This window comes from Planococcus citri, chromosome 2, assembly GCF_950023065.1.
Source record: "Planococcus citri chromosome 2, ihPlaCitr1.1, whole genome shotgun sequence".
NCBI lineage: Eukaryota > Metazoa > Arthropoda > Insecta > Hemiptera > Pseudococcidae > Planococcus > Planococcus citri.
The window spans coordinates 47,276,965-47,301,717 of NC_088678.1; the positions used below are offsets into that span (position 1 = coordinate 47,276,965).

At 33.0% G+C, this 24,753-nt stretch overlaps 1 protein-coding gene across 2 annotated transcripts in view; it reads left to right on the plus strand.

The window, feature by feature from the left end:
* The first annotated feature begins 1,829 nt into the window (after positions 1 to 1,829).
* Positions 1,830 to 24,753, plus strand: part of LOC135836155 (mucin-2) — a 60,050-nt gene continuing 37,126 nt past the window's right edge. The window contains exon 1 of one of the 2 annotated variants that reach the window (XM_065350790.1): positions 1,830 to 2,117. The gene's annotated coding sequence lies outside the window, so the exon portion shown is untranslated. Of the gene's footprint in view, positions 2,118 to 21,263; positions 21,520 to 24,753 lie in introns of those variants that run through there. The other variant, XM_065350791.1, reaches the window with a different exon arrangement.

A 24,753-nucleotide genomic window follows, 5' to 3' on the forward strand; every position in this document is an offset into this window, starting at 1 on the left:
GAATTAGACGGCATAATGCAATAATTGGCAGGAAAAAAAACCTGAAAACTGAAACCAAAAACCCAATACCAAATAAAAGTAGCAAAAAACTGTAACCAAAAACCAAAAAACCAAATAAAGGTAGCAAACAACTGAAACCAAAAACCAAAAAACCAATTATCAAAAGGTGAAAATTGAAACCAAACCAAAAACCAAAAATCAATTTTCAATCAGTTTCAACCCCTGAAATAAAATACATATTATATAATATAATATATATATTATGTACAAAAACAAATTCATAATTATAAATATCCATAATTATTATTTTTCTCAATCTCTCTACTCTTAATGTAATTTATTTATATCGTGTTTCCTGCCTTGTCTCTCTTGCTCATTTTTTTCATCATTCTGAAGTTTTTATTCCTAATTTTTTTCATCAAGTTGAAAGTTCAAGTGAAGTGAAGAGCCCAGTACGCATTTGCGTACCTGCGTACATGTTACATGTTACATCCATCCACTGCAGGTAATTTGCAGTATGCTGAACATCATTTTTGTCGTCAAAACTGAAAAGTAATGCAGCTACATATTACCAATTTACTATTCATTCCAATTCCAATATCCTTCCATTCTTGATGATCACATGAATACTTGAATAGTATAGGAAACCCCATTCGAATTGAAATTAAATTACCTACCAATTAACTTGATGCACGTATTTGCATTTGGTAACCATAAGAAACAATACCCTTCATCTTGAGAGAAATTTCATTTTAAAAAATTAAAAATTTCCTGTGGGTATTAGCTATAAAATTATGAGGCCAATATGAAAATTTTAAAGAATTTGTTTAATACCATGTTATTGGCAGACTCGTCGTGGTTCCTTGTCCTTTTACAGGAGTTACTCACAAAATTCTCAAAAAATATTTTTTTAAATATATTCACTTACATTGTAGCGATCGTCAGTTTCGTAAAAAATGATGTGGGTGCTGGGTGGATGTTTCGAACAGAGTATCTATATTAATTATGCGATGATTGCTTTTTACAGCAAAAAAATTTAAATACATTTTATGAAAAGAGAAAAAAAAATAAAGAAAAAACTCAAAAACGATCAAAATAATTATGTTTTAAATGATGCTTCTAATCTTTTAAATCAGTTTATACTCATTACTCACTAATATGTTGTACATACGGGTATATAGGAGAGGAGGGATCAAGTGCATTGCCATTTATTATTTTAAAAAAATACGCTTTAGGAGGCTGTTCAGCTGTTCTGTTCAAAACATCAACCAAAAGTACGTGCAGTCCACAAAAAAAGATGGTGCCGAAGCCGAACTGTCGATCTTAAAGTGTGCTCAAAAGTGAAAGGTACATATACAATTTAAAGGCGAAAGGACAATTCATTGACGGGACCCCCAACTTCCATTGGAAGCTAAAAAATGAATTTTTCAAAAAGGTGTCCAATATATCAGACCAATTCCCCATATTTTTATTCAGCTTTCAATTTTAAAATTTCGGCTTTTGGCTAAACTTTTTCAACCTAAATAAAATTTTAAGAACTTTTTCAATTAAAAAACAAGAAAATTACAAAAAAATTTGAAAGGATACCTATTCGTATTCGAACTTTGAAGATGAAAATACAAATAGAAAAAATTAAATTAAAATTATATTATTCGCCGGGAAGTTTACACCATCTGCTTTGCATTTTGCACACACTGATAGAGGTAATTTCTTGATTTCCGGTAAAACGGTAGCGGTAACCAGTACACTAGTACACCGGTAACCAACCATTCGAGAGACGTGAAAATGGTTTCGGTTGTCGTGCGTCGTGTGTTTGTAGTTGTTCTCTTCTTCAGTTTACGTTCTTCGTTTGAACCGTTTGTTGTGTTGTGTTGTTGTGTGGTGACTGATAATTTTGTTTCCGTTTGTTCTTGTTACGAACTGGTTGATTGGTGAAAGTTGTTGAATATTCTTTCGATATAACATATTGTTCGATTAATAATGCGATTTATTTAAAAATAATTATTCAACTATTTAAACTACCACCCCGTTTTATTTGTTCGAACGTTATAATTTTTGTGTTTTGTGCCAAAAAATCTCCATGGATGCATAGGACTGCTGGAGTTGATTTTCTTGAGGTAAGAATCGTGTTAATTCAAATCTTACTTTTGGAATGTGGCCTTCATTTCTTTCGTATATCAATGTGTTTATTTTATACTTGTATTAAATTTTAGCCAACTGCGTAAATATTTCTCTCCAAGTTATTCACTTTTTACTCTCGAGATTGTTCCTCCGCGGATTTTCCGATGATGGTATCCAACAGGTGGTTATAAAGTAGCTGGTTCCTATAAGTAGTTGAGAATTATTTTCATCAGATTCATCTCTCTTCTCTTGTTTTGCTTTACGAACCAATGCGTACCTGTGATAAGGAGAACACTCTGAAAGGAAGATGGCTATATTTTCTTCTCAAGTTCTCATGTTGGAAGTGATGGTCAAGTGCATCTTCTAAATTGAATATTTACCCAATTTCGTTTCGAGTACATGGCGATTTTGTTTTTTCATTTCAACATTTGAGATTCTTGAATGATAATGTAACAATGACACACTTCATGTTGTGTCCATTCTGAATCATTGTTTCGATTCGATATGAATTAAAAAATTACTTGAATGAATTTGTTAACTAAAAATATAGCATGTTCAGTTGTTCACCCGCTGGAATTTCAAAGCGATGAATCATCGCATGTTGTCATTTCGTTCAACCCCTCGCTCGCGTTACCTTGAAAAGATATTCTTTGTATACGAAGTTGGTATTAATGTGAGTCAGTTGACCATTATTTTTTTCACCAACTTGTACGTCAACTCGATTGTGAACGATCCGTTATACCTGAGTATTTTTATACCTACTTGAAAAACAAACTACGAGCATGAATTTTTTAAACACTGTGGCTCAAGTCAAGTATGGTTATCCAATTTTCCTAGGATTTTGTTTAGTCTCGAAATTGCGTAAGGTCGCCTCCTACTATTATTATTTGATAATTTTTAAACATAGTTTTCATTGTTTTCTCATAGATGCATTTGTTTTCCTGGTCGCTTAATTCACGTGTGATTATACGTTAGCATATATTTTACTGCCTGTGTGTTTCAAATACTGAACATTGAACAACGGTTCTCACACTACAAATTAGCGCTCATTAAACTTGAACTATTTTTCGTCTTATTATTTCATCGCTGTTTAATTTCTCTCTCGAAGAGTTTATGGGCTGCGATTTTGATTTCGGTACTTTTATGGGGTAAAATTGAATAAAAAATCATATCCAGAATTCCAGTTGATGTAAAATGTTCAAGTATGTAGGGAGATTTTTTTTAGTGTTTCCTGTTTATTTATTGTACAGTTCATAAACTATAAATTGAAGTAATTCAGTCTTAGATCGCTGAGTTTGTTTTTTCTAGTTGTTAGAAATGGCTGAAGAATGTTTCATACTAAATGGAAAATGCTCAAGCCTGAACTCAGAGTGTGTTCGTTCGTGGGGAGGTGCCAAAAAATGAAGATGGTAGCAGAGCGTGTGGTTTTTGTTTTTTTTCGAAAAAGAAATTTAATGTGGGACGTCATGATATGCTTATGAACATTTTTTTCTCATAACTTACCTATACTTACGTACTACCTACTTAGAATTGCCTCGAATCTCAAAATTGTGTTATTTTTTTGAGAGATCTGTTATACTGCTTCCCTAGAATACAGATTTTATTGATTGCATCCTTTATTATGAATAGATCTCCTCTCTTCCTTGATTCGCTTGAATCCTATTTCGTTTCTCTCCAGCAGTTCTGCCAAACATCGTGAATTCTTACGAAAACGTACCGAATTATGTTTGCAACTTCCTTATTCGTGACAATAGTCAATGAACCTTACAAAATACTACTATTTTCGTTCTATCTATGTTTGAAATTTCATACATCGTGGATGCACATACGTACTTCATCTCATTATGTAGGTATTTGTGGTAAAATCAAAGCGAAGAAAATTACATAGAGACTATTCCTCAAAAGGTTTCTACCTGCCAGCATAACTAACATCTATTCGGCGATCCACACAATCCGAACATTCCTTCGCGTAATTTATCTTGTAAGGTTTACCAAAATATTTACTATGTGTGAGGAATTTTCTACCATACAGTGTACGGTGCATGCTCGACGTGTAAATCAATTTTGTGTATGTATTTGTAGCGGGACCTTGAATGATTGGCCGTTAGAATTGTCTTATTGGTTGATCGAAATCGAAACAATATGGACTCAGCATCATACTCATTTGAAGGGTGGTTTTCCAAAACGCATTAAGTCCCAAAAGTAAGTTCCGAGAAAAAGCATAAAACATACTCCCATTTCATTAGAGGGCTTATTTTGAGTATGCAACCAACCTAACATTGAAGTTTAGGTATAGCTTGATATGATCCAACACGCGGTGTTGAGTTGAATGTTGCACAAGAGATTCAACAAGTGTTGAAAAACATGGACTTAATGCGTTTTGGAAAACCACTAGACGTTTTATGTTGAAAAATGAGCATTCATTCAGGAAAATTATGAGGTAACTATAAGATAATTATAAAATGAAAGTACCATCTTGTAGGAAAATCAATTTCCAACAAAATGGTTCCTACTACTTACTGTTTATTTTCAATCGCGAGTGCACAAATTGAAGAATTAAAAAAAACACCACGCTAAAAGTACATTTTTCTGCCTTTTCTCCTTTCCAGCTTGCATATTACCATTCAATTCAAAACCTCTTATCAAAAATTATGTTTGTATTTCACTTCTGAGGAATTGTGATTTTTTGAAAGTTTTTGCCTTATATTTTCGAATTACGTTGATATTGATGTCGTTTTCTTGTGATTCGATACTGCTGAGCGCGAAATTTGTATGAAAAAGATTCCATGTTGTAAAAGCAGCTTAATTTTGAAAATGGTGGAAATTTAGGAGAGGGCTGAGTGAGTATCGAATCATAAGAAAACAACGAAAACGACACCAAATTCATCAAAGTACATAACTTTATTTCAAAAATGAATAGAAATTCAGGAGGGGGCTGAGGGCTCCGGAGGGGCAGTTTCAGTGTAGGAGAAAATTTGACGCCATATTCATGCTCAGTGGTATCGAATTATAAGAGAACGATACCAACGTCATCAAAGTAACTTCATTCCCAAAATAGTGAAAATTGAGGTGGGGGCTGAGGGCTCCGGAGGGGCTGTGGGGGTGTAAAACAAAATCTAACGTCATATTCGTGCTCAGCTATATTGAATCATAAGAAAACGACACCGTACTCGTTGATAGTCATTTTCCCCAAAATTCTGATTTCACCCCCCCCCCCACACACACACACATTTCCCAATTTTCTAACATGGCGCACCACCGCAAAAATTTCGAAAAAGGTATTGGGTCAAAAATACGTCCAAAAAAGGTGTTTCTAAAATGTACCTCGCAATCGTCATTGTTAAATACCATAAAATAAGTTAAAAAACTGAAAACGTCATTTTTGAGGGGTAAATATGGGGGGGAGGGGGTTGAAAATTTCTGTGGCGATACTTCCTAAGGATGCACATATACAACATACTATAAAATTTTAAAAATCAGTTCGTATGGGAACAAGCGATTCTACAAGCGTTAAAAAACATGGACTTAATGCGTTTTGGAAAATCAAGCGCATTTCAACAATTTTACAAAAAGCTGGAAAGAACATGGATAAAATAGGTATTTTAGGTAGGTATGCGTCTCAGATGATGTGTCCTGACGTCACTAACCAAATGGCGCGAAAAAATCAATTTCGAAAAAAACGGACTTAATGCGTTTTGGAAAACCACCCTTCATTTGTATTTCGTTGTTTTGATCCGGACGTACGAATAAACGAACTCATTACAAAGTGATATTCTTTTTCGCCCTTTTGTACGTATTGTGCTGATGCATACACAGAAAAAGAACATCACTCGACAAAACTTCTAGTTGAGGTCTTTTGCGTACAATAAATGACGTTATTATTACCTCATTAACGACGTTTTAAAATCTATTACAAATGATATACCATATTACCTTAGTTAGTTGTGTTCGAGGACGAAAGTATACGCCTTTTGTTATCGTAAAATGTAGAAATTGAGTACCATAGTTTCTATCCTATCTCATATACCTACTCAAGACGTAGATGGGGATTTTGAATGAAGCATATGACGTTGTATTATGATGAGATTTTTAGTACAAGCTCGTTAATTGGCTTTAAATACGTTACAATGGATTGTAGCCGGATTCTGGCTGGTGGATTTATCGCGTGAATTTGTCAATTTTCGGATTAATTGCGTTTCAAAAATATGACAGGCGTGAAGAAATATAATTTTGATATCCTAATCTTGTACATATTAGCTACTTGTGTCTTTAAACTGAGTGGAGTGTAAAGAAAGAGCGTAAAAATATTACTGTTGGACGATTAGTCGGTATAGATAGATGCTACCTACAAATAAATGAATAATTCGTACGCGGATTTATTGGAAAGAGGAATCTGACTGACGTGCTATGTATACGTTTGAAACTGAGAGATGGTGGGTTGTCATTATTGCACCTCTCAGGGATTATTTTAAGAATTTGTTGGAGCTACACAAACACAACCAGGATAATTTTCAGCATCAAGATTCCCCCTTATTTTTCCAACTCCCCCTGATTTTCTTACAGACAAAGTTTGTCAAAAACTATCTATTCTGTTTTTCTGATTTCAACATTTTTCAGATTCAATCATAGGTTTTTTTTTGAAATGAGAACTGCGTAGAAAATAACAAAATTGGCCCGGGCGAAAAATTTGAAAAATTTGTAGTTCGAAAAATTGAACAATATCAATTTTAATTTAAGAACTCAGTTTTTCTGATCTCAACTTTTAAAAAATTTCGTCGATAGTTTCTTGAAATTTGAAGTGTGAAGAAGAGAATCAAATTGGCCCGAGCGAAGCGAGGTCAAAAGCTTTTTGAAATTTGCCGTTTCAAGAAGCAAAACAGCAATAATTTTGATGTGAAAAGTCAGTTTTTCCACCACTGATATTTTTAACAGTTTGAACAAAAATATTTTTGAAGCACAATACATATTAGCTCTTTTTTCAACATTTTTTTCATTGAAAAAGTCCCAAGCAAAAAAATCAGTACCTAAATATCTATTTTTGGAACTACACAAAATGTGCGGAGCTACACATTAAAATAATCACTGGCCACCTCTTAATAATATTCTCCAGATTAAATGTACACAAAAATGTGAATAAAACAGTTCCATGGGACTCATCGATGTCGAAGATCACAACGTGAAAATCAGAACACGATATTGGCAGTTGTAAATCTGTATTTTGTGGCTTCAATAGATGCCCCTTCTGCTATTTTAATTGAATTTATAAAAATGTGCGTCCGACTACTGATTGGCTCGCCATCTTCTAAAAATTCGACAGAAGCTACATCCTGTTCTACGAGGGGTGGAAGGGGGACAAAAAATTCATTTTTTCTGCAGAAGTAGTAGTCCTAATAAAACGTTACGAAAAATGCCAGGAAATTCAACCTTTTCTATCATCTTAATGCTGGTAAAAATTCTAAATAACATTTTGAAATGTAGGAAAATATTTCAATCAGTTTTTCTACAATTGGAAAAGGTGGTGGAAGGGAACAGAGGCAAAAATTGTGGTACTGTTTCTCGAAATTTTTCAAAATACAATTCCCTTTTTGTAAAAATGAGCTCGTAATCATCACTCCAACAATACAAATCAATGGCAATTTTTTTTCCACAAATTGTGTACAAAAGCATGAATTCAAATGTCTATGATACATTTTGATCATCACAGGGAATGATCACCGCTTTCTCCATCGCCCTCCTGGTCGCCATGTCACTCTGTGCGTTTTACATTTTTTTTCAATATTTTGGTAAACTATAAATTAAGTCAGGCGATCTTATTATTTATGCCTTTCTTCATTTTTTTCGTAATGATCCACAAAGCAGCATTGTTGACGAAAAATCATCATGTCATATGATTAATTTTCATATGGTATTTCTCTTCCTCCCTTGGATCTGAAAAATTGAAAAAATAGAAAAAAATTCTTTCAACTTGATTTTAACCCTTTCGGCTATGAGACAAACTGACGGATAAAATTTGAAGTGCTTTAAACTGAGTAAGGTCGGTTGCTGCCTAGAACTCAAAATTTGCTGGAAATCGCACATTCAGAAAGTATTCATGTCGCAAATGGCAATAAACCTTAAATTGACTATTTTTCCATTTATGACACCGAATAGCATTATAAATAAAAATCAAGCCTTCTGAGGCATCTGATATTTCAAGATGAAAATATTGATAACAAGCATTTTTGAAAATGGAAAAAAAGATGAGCTAAAATAAAATAAGTTTGTGTAAAAAAAGAAATTTTCGAAGAAAAACAAGGCATGCGACTTCAGATGGTTATTCAAACTGCAAATGTTTGAAGGTGATTGCTTGTGGGAGGATTAAAATTGATGGAAAAATCTTTGTGTTATAGAGAGCATTTTTTGAAATTTTAAAAACCCATGTCACAATTCAACGCTAATTTTCAATGAAATTCTGAAAAATATGTATCATTTTCATCTTCTGACACATACATCTCTCTTGAGATAATTTGCTTGGGCGAGTGAGTTGCCTCAGAAGATGACTGGGTAAACTTTTGCAAGCATTTGAATTTTATGATAGATACTGTGTCATAAAGACTGCGCTCAATCAATTCATTATCTGTAAGATGACTTCTAAAAAGTAATTCCAGTAATTCCACAACATGACGTACGTATTTTATTTTTATTATCTCCTTATGACAAACAGATTGAGGGCTGTATTATGACACAGTATCTATCATAAAATTCAAATGCTCGCAAAAGTTAACCTAGTCATCTTCTGGGGTAACTTACTCACCCAAGCAAATCATCTAAAGAGAGATGTATGTGTCAGAAAATGAAAATGATGTCATACTTTTCAGGTTGAATTGTGACACGAGTTTTCAAAATTTCAAAAAATGCTCTTTATAACACAAAGATTTTTCCATCAATTTTAATCCTCCCACAAGCAATCACCTTCAAACATTTGCAGTTTGAATAATCATCTGAAGTCGCATGCCTTGTTTTTCTTCGAAAATTTCTTTTTTTACACAAACTTATTTTATTTTAGCTCATCTTTTTATCTATTTTCAAAAATGCTTGTTATCAATATTTTCATCTTGAAATATCAGATGCCTCAGAAGGCTTGATTTTTATTTACATATAATGCTATTCGGTGTCATAAATGGAAAAATAGTCAATTTAAGGTTTATTGCCATTTGTGACATGAATACTTTCTGAATGTGCGATTTCTAGCAAATTTTGGGTTCTAGGCAGCAACCGACCTTACTCAGTTTAAAGCACTTCAAATTTTATCCGTCAGTTTGTCTCATAGCCGAAAGGGTTAATTTCTTATTACCATTCATCGTATCATTTCGGGTGGTTTTTTAAAAACTTTTTTCGTGGATGACTTCCCCCTCACTTCCCTTCTCCTTCCAAAACATTCTACTTATTTAAAAAATTGAAGGCATCTTTTGTTAAAATGTTGTTTCCAGAACAACATTTTCTTGCGTGAAGGCCAAATTTTTAAATTTTAGAGAATAGACTGCTTTCTTTCTTCCTCATTACTCCAAAAATCATCGCAGCAAAGAACGAGCACCAATGAATGCCTAAAATACACGCTGCTTAGTAAATGAAGAATTGAATAAATGACACGGCTCTGTAGCCTATTACTCATAATGGAATTTTGAGCTTGCATCATCATCTATGTAAGTGTTAAGTGGGATAATTACGTAGGAATTCGAATTTATAACATATTTTCTCGATACTTCGGATCAAATATTATTGTATTTAGAAATAAAGAAAAATAATAGAACAAAAAGGGTAACGCGAATATGAATCAGAACAAATTAACAAGAAGGCGACCGCTGCTTTGCCTCGAAAGAAGCCCCACTTGAGTTGATTTCAGGGTCAAATTATGTAGATGTTTAATCAAGTAATTGTCTATGTTTTGTAGAATTAGAATTACGAAGGTGGCAGATACACGTATTATCGTGTACATTTAATCGGTTTAGGAATACTGTAGCTGGCAAATGATTGTCGAACTAGAGCAAACGATATCGTTGTTGGACGGTACCGTACACGATTTTTTCATCGTACACGATGCGATTGCTGAGGAAACTGAAGTAATTAGCCAGTCGGTTGCGCTGCTCGTCGAATATTATACGCGCTGGAATAATTATTAATAAGCGGCCCGCGATTGCTTACCAAACAAGCACGACAACGCGAATTGAATAACGGTGCGCGAAATAACGTTCATTTACACTGCATAACGCACGCATAGCCGAGCCGAATGAATCGTGAAAATTAAAATGAAGTCGCGTAAAATTGTCCCAAAATCGAAGCCTTTGAATAAATTGAATTGTTAAATTACGGATAAATGGAATGACAAGTTCTATGTATGTACTTACGAGAGAAGTTGCCTCGAGGAAGAGATGAAGAAAGGCGAGTTGTAGGGCGTTGAAACGCAGCAATATCAAATACCGAGATGAGTTTCCACCCCCAATAAACAAGTGGAAGATCTATTGGGTGTCATTTGCTCGAAATTGGAAAATCAATGTCGCGGTGATAAGACCGCAATCTAAATGATAATTTCGTTTTTGTTTCGATATTTTGGCCGACATAGTAGCGTCAAATTAACGGAATATAATAAACTATAGGTACGCTGATATTGCAGCTGGCTTATGGTCCCTACCTATATACTTACATTTATCCGAGCAACGCGACCATTAAATATGCAAAAATGGCATAATTTGTGTGTTTATTTCACGCTAGGATGAGCTACGACTGACGGTACTGTACTATCTGTGCGGGCAATATGTCGAATTCACTGGCCTGAGAAGATAAAATTGCTTGCGACTCGAATTTGAATGTGTAGCGAGATTTTATTACACAGGTGCAGTACTTACTTTACTTACAGTCAATTGGAGAAATGAACTGTTTGTGAACGAGTCAGTTCGTTTAGTTGATAACCCCTAAGTATCTCTGTTGACTGGCAAAGTATGTGATGGGAAACGTTGACCCTTTTGCGGATGTGAATGATAGGAAGGAATTTTACCAAAGAACATCAATACCAATAAAATTTTCAAATAAAACAAAAATAATTAGGGAATCTCACTCAAGTTAACGTATTGAAAAATTGTTCAAATTGAGTTTTTAAATCAAGTTAAATTACTTACTTATCAAAAATCGCAGATTACAAATTTTTTTGAAAAATTGTGAATTTTCTATAAAATAAAGTTTTAATTAAAATGATAGTTGCACAGTATTTTTATCCAAAATTTTTAAAAAGAAAACTTAATTTTTGAATTCTTGTACTTATAAGTGGGTGCAACTTATTTGCAGAGCTTTTTTGTGGAAGGACACGGGGGGAACGCAGTCCCCCCAAAGGGATGTTCGAAAATATCAAAAAATTGCTATAAAAGCTTTAAAAAAATGAAAATTTGAAAAAAATAAAATGGATAAATGAATAAATTTTGGTGCCTTTTTCAAAAAATTGAAGAAAAAAAATTTTAGGTCAAAATAATCCAAATACAAAATCTATTATAGTTGCCACTTAGAAAATTTTGAATTATGGAACATTATTACTTGAAGAGCAAAAAAAGTGATGAAATTTATTCCAAAAAGGTTCAAAATGACGTAATGAATTGGTATTTTATCTTCCCTGAATCATTCAGCCACGGATCAGAATAGTAAAGTACGAAAACGAGATCAGAATTACGACGAAAATTTGATGAAAATTTGGAAATTGCTCTAAATCTAAAATTTAGCATTCAAGTTTTGTACCTTAGAACTTACCTTGTACTTAAATTAAAACGAAATTAACTTTTTCATATTTCTAAAAAATATGTTTTTAACAATAAAAGAATAATTTAGGTACTTCAACACCCAAAAAAAAAAATTCTTAAATCACAGTGGTAGGGGCGTGGCGGAGGTATGAAAATTATGGACTTGCAACGTCAATTTAGCGCCCCCCCCCCCAAGAAGGAAGTATATACAAAAAAAGACCTGCTTATTTGTACAGTTGATAATTCAAGAAACTATAGAAAATTGTCTGTGGAATATTATTATCCAATTAGATTTACCTATACTTAGTGAAATCTTAATCCTATAAATTTATTAAGTAATCAATTTTTTTTGTTTCAGGTGAGTGAAATATTTTGCCATGAGTAAAAGAACGTTATAAGTAGGTAAGTCATTTTTTAAAGGAATTTTGCTGGAATCGAGTTCTTATGTATTCTTAAATTGAACTAAAGACATCCAAACGTTCACCCTCCCGTTTTAGTATTTTTTCGTGAATCAGTGCTGTGTGATTCAGAACTGCAAATCATGAGTCTTTAATTTTGAAAAGTGAATCGAATCATTATGTTTGTGAATTACTTTAGGTACTTATAATCTTCAAAAAGGTGCTCACTTCTTGCTTCCTTTTTAATATTTTCGGCCAATTGTGTTTCAATTGCCTGAATATTTACCTGCTGAATTTTAATGTGCAATTTAAAACTAAGGAAAACGCAACAATTTCTTGAAACATTGTTCTAATTTGATTAAGTCTGTCAAAATTTGAATAAAATGTTGCAAAGATGTGTTTATTGAAGGCAATGACTTTGCTCTGGGTCCATTTTGGCTCTTAACAATTTTGAGCGGGTGTCCACTTTGTTCAGTGTCAGCTAAAAGTTTTACAGATGGAAAAAATGGGCTTCGAAAATCCTCAAAACATTGATTCTCAACACTGAGGATTCATCCTCGGGATTTTCCTGCTTGTTTTTTCCGGTAGCTGGATCTCGTTTGAATTCAAATACAAATTCTCTGTAGCTACTATAAATTTAGCATATGAAAAATACCATTTGTTAGCGAATAAAAATGATAAACAGCTTATTTTGGTGTACTTAATGTGTAAGGCTTACCTGTACCTCTACGTACCCAGAAATAGAACCGGTGTGAAGTTGTAGATACTTCAATGTGAATCATCAATGCCGGTTTCCACGCTATTATCTCATATCTTTCAGATAAATTTTTATTGGTAGATACTTTTTGCAGGTGTATTAGGTAGATATTGTAGAATATTCTCTGCATTTCTGTTAATTCAATGTGAAGCGATGCATAAAATGCTGAAATTTTCATTTACATTCCATAAATTAGTATTCCTATTACGTAGAAAGAGGGAATATTCAGTCGATGTTTTTCGTTATCAAACGGCGATTAATTTTTAGTTGTGTTTTTACAAATGATAAATTGTAAGCACTTAATAGATATGGTCGGATGATCGTGAATATGTGATGGGTGCATTTATCGTTGTTACCTGTGTTCCGTTGACTGGTTTAGTTCGAAGCTTTTAACGAATACTGCACGTGTGTGAAGCCATAGCAACCGAATCCATGTAAAATTTATATATTCTGTACAGTTTGTTTTTGAATAAATGCTCGAATCGTAGATACAACGATATCTATGGTGTATAGCATTTTGCGAAAGCCTTGGATTCAATAAAGAAATGAAAAAGTCTCAATAAAAAGTTCTTACAACATCCTAAAATTGATTTTGTGATATAGATCATTGATTCTATTGCTTTCAGGAATAGGTAGGGTAGGAAGGTATCATGTTATTTCCAAAAATTTTTATATTCATATAGACGAAAAAATTAGGGGAAAATACACTTACGTTTTAATCGTACCTAAACCAGGAAATCGAAATTTAACGACTTAATAATACACGTCTCATACATATTGTATGTGCTATATCATACCTCCTCGTATAAGTCAAAAATTAAGTCTTTTCTTTAAAATTTTACGTCGTAATAAACTATGTTTCGTATAGTATATGACCTCATTATAAAAATTAACTGTCCCTGATCTTTAATTAATCCGTTGGAATTTTCGTATTCAGTGATAAGGATAAAAATGAGGAAACTAGGAAATGTGAGAGATGAGTAATATAATGTTTTTCGAAAGAATTAAACCTTCGAACTATCTATTAAGAAAGTAAATATTAATGTTTTGGAAACTGTGTGAGTCAAGTCATCCTAAGAATATATTTGTGACTAGTTTCATTTTACCAGATTAGCACAAAAAATTAGGGGAAGAAAATAATCAGGTCAACGAACTCGGTATAAAAAAAGTAGAAAATCGACTATTTATCGACTCGTTAAGTATGGTATGTCGTGACTACCCCGCGTAATACTAATTATTAATTCACACAAGCTAAACCGTCGTGTTGGCTCATTTCATCAAATTTTCAAAGCAACAAATATCGTGACACGATGAATATAATATGTATAGTGTAGGAGTCGCTGTAAGGACTAAAGTAGGCAGGTACTACACAGGTTTCTTGGCGGTGTTGACTAGAGAGGATTTACTTTGTTATGAATTGCTCGTTACGTATAGAATACAATAGGACGGCTACCAAAAAAAAAAAAAAACTGTCAAATATCAAGTACTCGTCGTTAATCTTCACTCTTGAAAATCTTTTTTTCTCGGTCTCCCTTCTTAAATCTTTCTTTTCTAAGTATGTAGATCTAGATGCTGTGTGTACTGCTTCATATACATAATCAAATTTTCCACACCGAAGTCTTGAAATATAGGATGACTTTAGAAAATTATCACACACTGCCCATGAAGACCATCTGTTGTTTGGTTGAAACTATTAATTCATTTTACGATTACTCGTAACCGCATGCCAACTAAACGTGTAGGTAATTGCCTCATTAAATAGGGTTCATTTGAGAAAAGTCAGCCTAATGGTTCAAATTATTATTTGACGGAGTTCTGGGAGATGGGTTTTTTGCCTTACGAGGCGTTATCTGTTTATGAAGATTGAAGATAATCATCGTTTAAATACGAGTATGTGTGGTTTTTATGTCGAGTGCTCTTACGTATCATGTATTAAATAAGGTCTCTTTCTTATTCGGACTCCAAGTTGGTTACCTATTGAAAAAGTTTAGGAATTAGGAGTACTTATTTTTGAGAGCGTACCCCAAATACTTAATAATTCCAGATTGAACTTATGTAAGAGCAAAGTCTCCTGAATATGTGGGTCTTGGTGAAATTCGTTGTAAATCTAGGTACTGAAGATTAAAATAATCCGCGACTGCATGTCCCTTCAAATTCTTTCCAAGAATTATCTGGTACGTTTCAAAGTGGTTTAATTTGGTTGAAAATTTGATTTTTTCCGACAAAAAGACTCAAATAGCAGAGCTACGAGGAACCGCCAGCCAGCATTTCTGAAACTTTGAATCCAAGTGTAACACTTTATAAATTGTACAATGAGGAAGTATTTTTTGTTCTTATCAACTAAGTTGTCTCGTTTTTAAACTAGAAAATATTTTCCGGAGAAACCTGCATTGTTATTGCACAATTTTTTATTATTCAATTTTAAAATGCATATTTTTACATGTTTTGAGCGCCACAACTGCATAAAATATGCATTTTTCAAGATCTTGGTTGCATAAAATTGCATTTTATAATGATTAATCATGCCAGGTTTTTGCAAGAATGTTCAAAACGATAAAGGAAATATTTTAAATTAATTTATTAGTATAGAATGCAGTTGTTAGACAATTTTTGATCTCTTTACCTCCCTTTCACTTTTAAAAAGTGTTTTAATTTGCTTTTTGTCGAAAATTTCCTGCTTTAAATACGTATACGTAATGCTGACATTTTTCATAGAGAAGTGCGAAATTACCCGCTTTTGAAAAGAAATGAAGATATAAAAACTGAGTTTTGGGATTTATCCTTATTTCGTTAGAGGAAAGGTGCTCTAAAATCCGAGTCTGTTTTTCTGAATTTAATCTTATCTTTCATTATGGTCTACATAGAAAAAGAAAACGCAGTAATTTTCTGACGATGAGAATAGAGTCACGGAAAAATTGATTAGAGATTCCATCTAAGTGAAATCAGTGGCCAAGTTTTTAGAAAATCATTGAAAAACCACAGAAATATGAGCAAAAACAGAAACATTGATGAAAAAGTGGAACTGGAATTGTTTCAGAATGGACTCTTTTCTCTCTGTAAGAATCAGTGCTCTTTCATTTTATATGTACGAGGCGCGTTTGGAAAACTTGTTTGAATTTGAGTGTCTATTCCATAATATTGTGTAGTCACCACTCTCTCGATCTCGAACGAGAAAAGGATCGTTTATGGCTAATATGTACCTACAGCTTTGTTATGTTGGAAGTCGGTCTCTCAGTTTTCAATGTGCAATTAAACTTTTCTCAGTACCTAGTTTTCTTTCCTTAGTTTGATGTGTCTAGAGAAGAAGGGAAAGGGGCATGCCGTAAGTTTTATTACCTACGCCAAATGAAACCGAATCAATTGGAATGTTTGATCATCATTTGAGCTCATAAAAGTATCCTCTCCAACTCTCGCTGGGTAGAAATAAAATTAGATCCTAAATTTAATTGAAGTTATCGAATATGTGTGAATGGATTTTACACCTTCTCTCATATGGCATACTTACTCTTAAGACCCTTTTTTCTCTCAAAATTTCTCTTTATTCTATAATAGATATACGTTTAGTGTTACCTACACAATAGACGCGAATCTGTACTCACGTACACATACAAGATAGTTACGAATAAACATATTAATTTCGTAATCAACAAAAATATGTCTCTGGATACGAAGGTGTATAGGTATGTGCGCTTTGATAATGCCTTGAAAATAGACATAGCACTGCTGCTATATGGATATGCCCGTTCAAAATTACGGATTAATTGCGATCGCATGTAGCGTAACCAATGTAAAATGGCCCTGGCTAAACCCGAGAAAAGCGAATTGTTCGCGTCAGGGTATGGTAAACTAGTTCCTCGCGATATAACCTGTTTTCGATATTGTAACTAATGTAATGTTCAATGTACGTCATACGGGTTAACAATGTGTCTGTTTATGGACAAAATTTGTAATAGAAAGAAGAATCTAATCTGGAATATTCCTCTGCGAGGCTCGAATTTAAATCCATTCGTTTTAATTTATTCTTATTAGGTAAAAATGAACCAAAAATGAGAATAATTTTGAGCTGATGTGAGACCTCTGTGTCTGTATCATATGCGAAGATCTTAGGTGCAATTATGAATTGAATTTGCCCATAATTAAATCATTTATCAGTGATGTTATTGTAGCAGGAAAGTATTCGGAATGTGGCGCTGTAACACAGTATGCTGTATAATGATAAATTTAAGTATCACTGATGTATAAATATGTAGTACAGAGTTATTATTTTTTTTTTTGTTATTATAATATTGCGTATGTTACGGCACGTTTGGCCGGCGCGTTACACCGTATTTATAACACTTAGCCGCGTTTCAGTTATTGTAATTTTGCTACTTTTTATACCCGAATTCCATATTTTCGGCAGATCTTTACACTCTTGTATGCCGCATACTTACCTATATATATTGTCTAATTAAACAATTACCTATACGGATATTGTTGCGATTTTATGTGTCGCTGTCGAGTCGCGTTTCTTTTCTGTACATCGTGTACCCCTATACCTGCTGGACCTGCAAAATACCTGTAGGTACATAGTACACATAGACATACCTATAGGTATACGTATGTACGTATGTATGTAATGTATACACGAGTTCACACAAATTTCTTCTCACGTGCTTGACACATAAAAAACGGTTCATTTTTCGTAGACGGTTTCACATTATTATTGTCACTTTTCGTGTAAGCATAATACGATGGCGTCGTGATGTGACGATGAATTGATTGGTGGAGTAGCGAAAGCGTTGACGACTATTTTTAAATTATTATTTTAATTATTGTATTGTTGTAGCTATCTTTAGTTCGTTACTCGTTTCTATGTATCTTTTGTACGAGGAATACGAGTATGCTGTATGCAGAGTACCAGGCAAGTACTTCTTTGGTTCATAATGTCGATCGTGCGAGTCAACAGTGAGGTAGTGGAGTATTATTGAAGTTTGAGTTGTTCAGGGCTCATCGTACTCAGTATTTTCCAAAAAAAAAGTAACTTTAGTAACCAAAAAGGCTCGAAATAGTAACTAAAAAGTAATAAAATAATAATCAAAAAAGTGACAGAGTATGGGCAAAACATTTTTATGCAGAAAAAATCATTGAAAAAAATCGGAAGATTTACAATTTTAGCAATTAGCAAGACTTTTTGCAAATGTCCAAAAAGTGATACTTTTTCCCAACTTTTGCCAAAAAAAAGTTGATTTTGCAACATTTTGATTGAAAAAAATCAAGATTTTTTTGGCAATTTTGAGGCAACAAAGTGAGAATTTTGTAATTTCTGGCTGAAAAAAAAGAAACTTTATGATAATTTCTCAGCAAAAGAAAGGACCTTTTTGCAAAAAAAAACACAGCGTTGTCACCTTTAGCAATTCTTCTTGGCAATTTAGGCGAAATGGAAGTTTTTTTGTTATTTTTTGCAGGAAATAAGACTTCGACAACAGTTTTAGCAAAAGGCAAGGCTTCTTAGCAATTATTGGAAATTTTGTAAAAAAGCGGAAATTCTTGAGAATTATTGGCAAAAAGTGATAGATACCTACTTTTTGGAAATTTTTGGCTAAAAAGCGAGGCTACGTACCTAGAAAAATTTGCTAAAAAGTGAGAATTTTGTCCAAAAAAAGACACTGATAATTTTAGAAAAGAACTAGACTTCTTGGTAATTCTTGACAAAAAAGTAATATTTTTTCGCAATTTTTGTTAAAAGAGTTCGACTTCATTTTGCAACTTTTTGGTAGAAGCGGAACATTGGCGTTCCTAATTTTCTGCAAAAAAAGCTCAACTTTGAAGGAAAAGTGTGATTTTCGGAAATTTTGCTAAACAGCGAGATGTTTTGTCAAATTTTTTACAAAAATCAGGACTTTTACAATTGTAACAAAAAGCAAGACTTTTTCATTTTTTTTGGCCATTTTTGACAAATTCCTGTCAAAAAAGCTAAATTCTTGGAATTTCTTGGGGGAAAATGAGACTTTTTCAATTCTTTGGGAAAATCACAATTTTTAGAAATTTTTAGCAAGAAACATGGATTTTTTGGCAACTTTGAAGAAAGTGGGATTTGTTACTATTTTGCATGGTATTTTTGGAAAAAAGCGAGATATTTTTTCTTGTTTTCTTCACAAAATATTAAAACCAAGATTTGGAAAAATTCGAAAAAAAAGTAATTTTACTCGTAGTAACCACCATTTTGAAAAAAGTAACCGAGTAAGAGCCCTGTGTTGAGGAAAACTGGTCCCCTTATTTTGAGGTACTGCGTTCCAAGTGCTAATGAGACAAAAAAGCGAGGTCTGTGGATTTTGCGAATGAAAATTTATAGATCTCGCTAAAATTCTCATGAGCTTGATCGATTTTGAGACAGTTCATTGAAATTTATCGCTAAATCTATAATTTTAATTTTTTAGCGATGCTTTTTAGGGGAAAAATGAAAAAAAGTTCACTTATCTCCAACAGTTTCAAATCTCTCTGGAAGGGGTTGTAGGTACATAATTAATCTTCCAGACTGATTTAATCCTGCCATAAATTCAACATTACGAATCGATTATGATAAGTAAATCGCAAATTCGAAGTGATGGGTTGAAAATTTTTACCTGTTGGTTTCACAACATTCTAACCCCTAGAGTTGACTCCCCCTCCCTCCAGCATTGATTCAGAATATCGAACTTACGACAGCATTGAATTATAAAAACTATTTTTATTTTGTTGTTTGTTTTTTCCATATTGAATTTTTTTACGACAGTTCTATAAAAGAAGAATTTCTTCTGCTGTTTTTTTCCTTTTTTGTACGTATAGATATTTTACATGTGCTTGTAAAGTTGTGGTTTATAAAAAGGTACACGCTTATACGAAGGTAAGAAGTTATTTGCTGTATGGAGGGCACCTGTATGATCGCTTCGATTCGGGATTGCATTAATTAAAACCTCTGATGTACTCGATGTCCTTGAATGAAATGAATTTTGTCACTGTGAAGATGATATTTTGCGTTGTATTATATTTGTAATTGGCACATAAATAATATCGAGAATATGAGGTTTTATCAGAGTATTTTTTTTCCTATGCTGGTATTTTACCTGTGTGGAAACGCGTTACCATAGAAGCAATGTTTTCGTTGGACGTTGAACCTTTATTATTTTAGCTGTTATGTGATCAGATGCGAATCTCGCGAAGCATGAGGACGAAGGGGAGTTCATTGAAGCGTAAAACGATGAACGGTTTTTTTAAAATAATTTTTTGACTATGAAACCCTGTGTACGAAATGGTAAAATAATGAGAGTTACAGATCATTTGCCAACATATAAATTTGATCAAAAACGTCTTCGTGTTTTTTACTGATACTTTTCTTTTTTTTTTTTTTTAAATCGCCAATTTTGGCCACCAATGTGGTCAGATAGTGCAACTCTTTGGTGCATTTTGAAATCTAGCATGATTTTCGAGACGCGCGCGTCAATTAAATGCTTTTTATTTCTATCAATAATTTTCGGAAAATCAGAAAAAACACATAATAACGCAAGATTCTCAATGATTAGATCTCCTTAATTTTTATCACGTGTCATTTTATACACGCACAAATGAAGAGAAAAACCAAATCTCCCGGATCCATAGAGCAGTGATATTCAACATTCAGAAAAATAGATTCACTTACGCGAGAGTAGGTATTCCGAATTACGTTGCATTTTTGACTGCTGGTGTTAGAAAGCTGCGTACATTATTGTCATTTGTCAGTCGAATGAGTTCGTGCTGCGTGAGCTTGATGAATTCATTGTTAACTCATCTTCAAAGTAGAATACTACTTTATGTACCTATAAGCACCAAAAATACACTCTGAGGCAGTTTCCTTCACACATCACCGCCGCCACCTTAGTTGTTGACTGTCGTGTTCTTTTGAATGTACGCAGATATTGTTGACAAGACGCGTTTTTAAGTAGGCATTTCCTTTTTGTGAGACGAATAAGACCAAAAGGAAGTCTGAATTATTTTTTCGAAGATTTTTTTTTTTCATACGTGTGCTATAAGTATCTGTATAGTGTAGTACTTGCTACTTAGTACTTACTATGTTATGTACTCGTATCTCTATGTATTGCGTATGTACGATCGTACGTAAGATTTGAAATTATTTTGATGTGCTGCCGGGTGCCGCGCACGAGCTCTAGGATACTAGTGAGGGCGTATTAATTGCGTCCAATTAACCAGTCGAGTATTAGCAGTGCAGAAAAATTACATATACATATACCAGTTGCCATCTCGAATACGTACGCTGTTATATGCACGAATTTTTCGCGGATTGTTCTCATCGCGAGTTCTGGTGTAACTTTTTTTTTGCCATTGTTTCGGGTGGTCGCGGTGAAGAGTTGATTAATCGGGTGACTTGTGTAGTTTTGCTTAACCATAGTTACTTTGTTGTATACGTGCTTTAGTGGAAATTTAATTCATTGTGGGATATAAATTTGAAGCAATGATGTGTGTTATTGTGAGTATACTCGTGTAAAATTATTGTACTTACTCGTAATTTTGAGGTGCATTTAATCAATAATTATTTCATGTTATTTATTTGTTTTGAATGTTTGAGACGTTACGATAAGTTCATCTGTACAATTTTGTTTGAAGTTTGTATCTTGCTCTGGGAGTTATCTTCATTTTGCTTTTATACTATACGTGTATTTACCTAGACCAACATGTTTTTTCATCCTTGGCTTCTTGAACATGTGAAAAAAAATTATTACTTACTTTACGAAAAATCTTTATTATATGAATGATTTTAGTATTAACTGAAGACGAAATTTTAGGATACTCATAGTATGGATTTTCAATCAATACCGAATTAAAACAGGTTTTCTTAAGAAAAATTTTATGTCGCTTATGAAGTCTTTTGACTTATTTTTTTTCAAAACTGACTGGAGTCGTCGATTTTCTTTCGCGTGTATTTTGTTTCAATCAAAATCTTCAAAGGATTTGGAAAATCGTAATTTTGTGATTGGTTTAAGATTATGAGTTGAGTTCAACTGTCCCGGTTAACGTTCGTGAATTTTAAGAAATTTTCAACCACTCAATACGATGGTAAGAAAAATAAAAATTTCGTAATAAATGATTTCAAAATTTAAAATAGTAAACTTTTTTGCTACTCGATTTTCATGACTTTCCGTCTGGACTGTTCAGAGTGGAAACAATCAAAACAAACAATTTTACCCTTTCATAAAAAATCAACTTTTGGGCAAAATCATAAATAAAAATAGATTCTTGTGAATTTCTAAATTGAAATAGAGTAGGCAGCAAAGCATTTCGTAATCTGTGAATTCGTGAGCAAAATTTAATTTAAAAAATGTTGATTAATCATATTTTTAAAAAAAGGAAAGAAAATTAAAAATGTTTCTCAAGTTTTGAATGTTCAACTCGTCTATGGAATATGACCTGGAGCGAGTTTCTGTTTGTATACTCTTTCCTCGGTAGTCCTGCTTCGCCTCTTACAAGCTTGAGTCTACGTAGGTATTATATTTTCTGGTAGTTTTCTACACTACCGAGAAGATTTCGTTTCGCTAAGGTTCTACAAAATATCTAAAAAGAACTCGAGAATGTAAAAGAATCACAATTATTCAAACTCATTAATTGGCTGGAATTCGCTGAAATGACGGTTACATTAATAATTTATGGAAGTAGGTACACTCGAAAGTTGATCCGAATCAGATTTTCAACAGTCCAATTTCTCATCTAGCCATTTTGAAAAAAAAACAACTTGAAATATTCTAAAAAAAATTAAATCCAATAAACTGGGTTTGGCAGCAGTGTTCTCAAATTGCCCAATTTGAAATTTTTTCATCAAGTATTTCTCATTTTTTTAATGCTTTTATAATTCTTTTTTTTTTTGCTTTTTGAAACCGATTACTTACTTGCATCAGAATTTTTACACTCTCTTTGATTGAGAAAAAATATTTCTGTTCTTTCTGTACAATAAACCTCTATTTTTATAATACATATTTTGAAAAAAGTTTCAATTTTTTAATTTTTGTTTTTCACTTTTACTGGCATAGTTTTTTGTTTTTTTTTTTTGGGGGGGGGGGGTGAAAATTCAACTGCTTTTTATGATTTTTATATTTAGCGTTGAATTTGAATATTAACTTATTTCTGGAATTTGACCTCTACAACACTCCTAAGATCATTCAGAGTTGCCATAAAAATCATAAAAATGTAGAAGTTGTGTCATGTATCGTTTGTAATGTTTTTGGTGATATTTTACTTCGAATATCAATTTTTTTATGTTGAAGCATATCCACAGCTTTTCGCCTCAATTTTTGCATCAGAAAATCGTGTGATATACGCCTTTTGGTGTATATATTGGTCTTGATATCGACGTTTAACTAGAAAAAATATCAACTATTGTTTCCCCTTGTTCTAGTGATTTTTTCAAAATAAAAAAATGGATTGTAGGAAAAAGTTGGCACTTGTGATTCTATAGTTCATTTTGTGACGTCCAACATTAGTGACATTTTTGATTGAAACAACTATGTATCAATATTTCGTTGTTTCGAGGTGTCTCTGTACGCAATATTGGCATCACTGCATTAAATTTTTGAGGGGTAAAAAATTAGAAAAAACTATGTACATATTATCTTAAAAGGATCTCATTTTAATTAACGTAGATTTGTACATAGAACGTTTGAAAATTGAAAAAAGTCTGATTTTGTTGACATAGGTTGATGTTAGGTCAGTAAAAATCTAAAATTCAATTAATTTTTTAGTGTGAGAAAATTTAAATTTTCTAGTGCAGATAAGCTTCATCTGTAATTTTTTTGTTATTTCATGTAATTTTTTCATCACTTCTTCCCTATTCAAAACACTTCATCATTCTAATTCAGCCCAATTCTTCGCCAATTTTCTTCCCTTTCGTAATAACTTAATCGAGTTCGTTGGTCCTAATTTTAGTTCATTATGCTTGCAAGTTTCACTTGGTGCCAAATTCATCCTGATTTTGATCCTGTTGTACAATACATTTATGTAGTCTAATTTGAATATATGAATTGGCATCGCGTATCAAGTAAATTCGTACTGCTCGTACATAACTTATTATATTTTTTTATACAGTGTATATTTTCGAGATTACTGTATTGCTTATTCTGTTGGCGAACTCGTTGTATGGTGATTTCGCAACCTTTTAAAATATGCACCTAACGTTTGCGTACATATGTACATGTTTATAAAACTTAACATTATAACTAATTTCCGCTGCTATGCAGTATGTGAAAACTGGTTTCATTGGGTAACTTGCGGTTTTAATATTGTAGGTACCTATGTAAAGATATATGTTCACCTTTATAACGAAGAGGATACGAATGCGATATTTTTTCTCGTGTCTTTTTCGGTGAAGAAATGTCATCTTATAGGAGAAAAAGAAACACGTCCTCAGTGTATACGATGTATGTAGATGGACTATTGTATATGCATACGTAATTCCGAAGGTTTTGCACGACATGAAAGAAACAACACCACACCATAGGCATCATCGAGTCGTAAATTTATAGCCTACGTTGGTCGTGAGAAGAGATACATATTTCTTATGGAAGAGTTTGGCCAAACCAAACGTGCGAAATTGGTATTACGTTTGCGTACTGTTTTGTTATTATTATCTATCGCTATTCGTTTAGAAAAAATTTTCACCTAGAATCTCGAACACGATGTTTTCGGTTATGAATACTTATGCTGCTGAGATTAG